We start from the raw sequence: 4,645 nt of genomic DNA on the forward strand, positions 1-4,645 counted from the left end.
TAATCGACTAGGTACCGATTTAAGGCGTTGTGGGGTGCTAATCCTTCCCTACACATAACCGACTTCCGAACTCAACTTTTTGGTAACACATACATCAAAATTTTTGTTTTAATTAAAATTAATATTTTTATTAAAATTACAAACTTTTGGGTGCCTAATCACACCCTAATCAAAGGTTGGTGGCGACTCCTCGAATGACGTTTTATTATTAACATGTCACTAAATCATTCGAAAATGAGACACTTTTAAAAATCGTTTCGATAGCTTGGCGGCTCTGCTGGGGACCTTTTTTTTTAGAGAATCAGACCTTTAGTCAATTAATTAATTGTCTTTGTAATTAGAATTTTGATTTCGTTTTGATTTAATTTTTGATCACTTGTTTGGTGTAAATAAATTTCATGTTTATAATTTGATCAACTACTAAATAGTTGTACTGATTTGTTTGCTAATATTTTCAGATTAAATAAATGTTCAAGATTTTGAGACTTCTGTTTGGTTTTGTTTGATTTATTTTTGCTTTTCCTCACACATTGCACAGCTGTATTGCATAACATGAGCTAAAACCCTGCTCATCCTATTTAAGTAGGAGTAAGAAACTACTCCCTCGTGTGGTTTTCATCTCCATATGGGATAGTGAATCGCTCATGGGGCTCCCGCTTTATGGTCCTCGTGATGGTTTTCACATTCGTATGGACATAAGTAGGTGTGTCCCCTCGAATTAAACTCGACCCAAAAGCCTCTGATGGGTTAGGACTGAGGGTTTGGCAGCCCAAGGGGGCACTTACAAGGACAATTTGAGAACCTTTTACTTTAGAACCGAACCCAACATATAGTGAACATAGAACCCAGATATAGTTGTACTTCTGTGAGGAGAGTACACAAGGAAAAACCTTTTTGAGCCTTTTAATTTTTTAATGTAATTTTAATTTCCGAATAAATGTATGCGAACTAGAGATCATGCAGTTAGGTTTATTTTTTCAAATAAACATGTGAACTAGATGGTATGAGGTTAGATTTTCTATAAACAAAGCATGTGGGTAGAAATCATGTTTGGGTAGGATCTTCTAAAGCATGATTGGGTAGCTAACATGTGGGGTAGGTTTTATCGACAAATTATATTATGTCCGATTAATTTCTTTATGATTATTGACTAATTTTCTCTTGTCCTTTTGTTTTATTTTGTGTTTTCATTTTTACATTGCACTATTCAATCCATGGTGTTGATCCGTGACCGATGTCCATATAAAAGGCTAGTAATATAGAACGAAGGATTCAAAAAGAGGTAGAAGATAATGCAGATGTTCTGAGATGGTCCGAGTAGTCCCAGCTAACAAATGGAGATAGCTTACATCCTGGGTATGTGTCAGATTTGATTGGGTACACACACATCAATGTCCGTCAAAACGACTTGAGCGATCTGAAAGAAATTTGGGGAAAGTTGGAAGCATCCGATAAGTAGTTGTTTTATTAACTCTATGGTAACATCTCATATCTCTTAAATGTTCTGATTGACCGAAGTTTGTTTAGGGCTTTTGTGCAATTCTGGGATCCCGCTTACAGTTGTTTTACTTTTGGACGAGTGGATATGAAACCTACCATAGAGGAGTACCATGCCTTGATTCGTTGCCCGAGGTTTCAAGTAGACAAGGTGTACATTAAGTCGCCAAATACTCATTCTTTCAAGAAGAAATTGATTTTGATGACCGACATGAGTGAAGAGTGGTTATAAGAGACATTAAAAAGAAAGAAGATAGGTAGTGCATTACCTGGACCACTCTGAGAGAAGTAATTGGCCATCATCCCGACAGAAGAAGGAAGATTGACCTATTTGCTCTGGGTATTTATAGGTTAGTCATATTCCCGAAGGTTATAGGGCACGTTGATGTATTAATTATTGACTTGTACGATAGACTGGACATACATGTGGATCATGTTCTGACTATTTTGGCAGAAACATTACGTTTCTTGCATTCTTGAAGATGAGAAGGAGAATGATGCTTTATAGGGTGCGCACTACTGTTGCTAGTTTGGATCCTCAGTCACTTCAAACACTTTGAAAGGGAACCTGATCGAGTGTTTCCAGAAGGATTTTCACCTTTAAAGGATTTCCTTACTCGAGAATGGCCTGAGGGTTTCACTGAAGAGAAGTGCATGGTCATTTTCAAAGATATCTGAGATAGTGATATATTATGGTGTGCTTCATGGAACGTTTCTTCAGACATAATGTATAGGTATGGAGAACAAGATTGGATTATGTTACCATGAATATGAGGTTCTGTAGGGTATGCTCATTTACTAGTTTCCAGGCAGTATGGGTTGAGATAGTTCATTTCGATAACTTGGGATTTATCTGGGTCGGAGTTCGCATTCAAATAAGAGTAGTACATGAATAAATTCAAAGGGGTTGTTGATGCATGAAAGCATACACGTAGAGTAAATCTCTTCACCTTCGACTTAAAGCAATACAGTTAATGATAATATCCCAATGGTCAATCTCGAAAATACTCAGCCTATGGAAGAACATCTCAGAGTGATATCATCTCTACTAGAACTAGCCAGACATGATTTTGAGGCTGAAAGAAAATAGAAGAAGGAGATGTTACATCGAATGGAGGATGAGGTATACCAGAAAAGCTTAGAAATCGATATCCAAAAGGGTCGAGATGACCAGATCGAAAAAGTAGAAAAACAACTCATATTGGATTTCGATGATCTCTAGTTATCATACCAATGAATGGTCCAAGCTCAAATGGTCCAAGCTCAAATGGTCACTAGCTCAAGTAAATTGCCCTCTGAATGGAGATAGGAAGTGGCGAGTTTAAAGAGATAAGTTGGGGGAAGCAGTGAAGAGCTTAAACAAAGTAGACATCAGGTGAAGCTACTTTCAAGAGAAAAAGGTGCGTTAGAGCAATAATTGCAAGAGAATCGGGCCCAGAACGAGAAATTGAAGGGTAGAGTCTTGAGTTTGAAGACAACTTTACAACGGTACCAAAGCCGAGAAGGAAGTTCAAGCCGTGCAGAAGTTGAAAACTTGAAGAAGCGAGTGAATGAACTTAAAGCTATGGTTCAATATTTCCAGAGAAGGGCAAGTGAACTGCCGATAGTCCCCTATGAAGGAGTTATACAGTGGTGCCATCGTTGGGAACAATATCAGTGGAGAGTAAAGTAAAGGGTTGGAGCCTGAGATTGTAGAAGCTCACAAGATTTTGGATTTACTGGGGCACATGCAGTAATCATGAGAGATAGCTCAGATTTATCTGTGATATGTTTAATCCTTATAACTAAACTTCATTTCTAATATAAAAAAGTTGTTCTAAAGAATCATTTCGAATTAGCACATTGCATTGTATTTCACATTGCATTTTATTCATTAATAGTAATATTTTTTATATTCATTAATAAAATATCAATATTAATAAAAGGATTGTGTGGAAGAATACTGGAAATTTCTAAGCATTCGTACCATACTCGAAAAAAAGGCAATGGACAAAAGAATTGCCCAAATTAGGAAGACTTATCTCAAAATACAGGAGAGTTTTAGGAAAGCTCAAGAGAAGATTCATGAACAGATGTTGAAAGCTCAGAATGATATGATGGAAAAACTAGCAAGCATATTGCAGGGAAAGAATGCAAGCCGTGAATAAACTCTAATCGTCAGTGCTACTACCGAAGAACCTGTGTATCCCCGAACTTCAAACCTCGGCCTGATCATGGAAAGTCTTCCACTTTTGGTTCCTTCGAAGAACCCTTATATCCTTATGGCCTTACACCACCGTATGTTAGAGCACAACAGGCATTGACTGCTCAGTCAGGAAGAATGCACATAAACTTATCTGACAACTCTATAAACCTACAGCCTGTTGAATATATCCCATATTTCGACGAGGATAGAAAAAATAACAGAGTAAGTAATTTGAGAAGTAGAGACAACTGGAAAATAAAATCAGAGCCATGAGAGAAGACACTAGCATGTATGGGATTGATACCAAAGAGCTAAGTTTGGTTTCTGATTTAGTGTTACCTCCAAAGTTTAAAATTTCATATTTTGAAAAATTCAATGGCACGAGATATCGTTGTGTACACATCACTATGTTATGCAGAAAATGACCAGTTATATGAGGGATGATCAATTGTTGATCCATTGCTTTCAAGATATCCTGGCATGTTCAAATATCCGTTAGTACATCAGTTAAACAGGGCTCACATTAAATCCTAGAAGGATTTGGTCAAAGCTTTTCTAGAGCAGTATAAACACGTGAAAGATATAAGGCCTAATCAAATCATGTTGCAGAGCATGGGGAAGAAATCTAATAAAAGCATCAGACTATATGTATAGATTTGGAGGGATGTGGTTGTACAAGTTCATCCTCTACTTGAAGAAGAGGAAACCAACATGCTCTTTGTAAATACTCTAAGAGCTTCTTTCATTGGCCACCTCATAGGAAACTCATCCAAGAGCTTTGTTGATTTGTTCACAGCAGGAGAGATGATCGAAATGACGATCAAGAGTGAGAGGCTTGACGGAGGAGAATCTAACCGCCAGTGAAAATGAATGATAATGAAGTTAGTAATGTGAGGAAGTTTACTATGTCTCGACCTCAAGCCATAGGGCCATCCAAACAGAACTATGCTAGACAATGGACAA

The sequence above is a fragment of the Hibiscus syriacus genome, unplaced genomic scaffold (assembly GCF_006381635.1).
Source record: "Hibiscus syriacus cultivar Baekdansim isolate YM2019G1 unplaced genomic scaffold, ASM638163v2 tig00112000_pilon, whole genome shotgun sequence".
In the NCBI taxonomy this organism is placed as follows: domain Eukaryota; kingdom Viridiplantae; phylum Streptophyta; class Magnoliopsida; order Malvales; family Malvaceae; genus Hibiscus; species Hibiscus syriacus.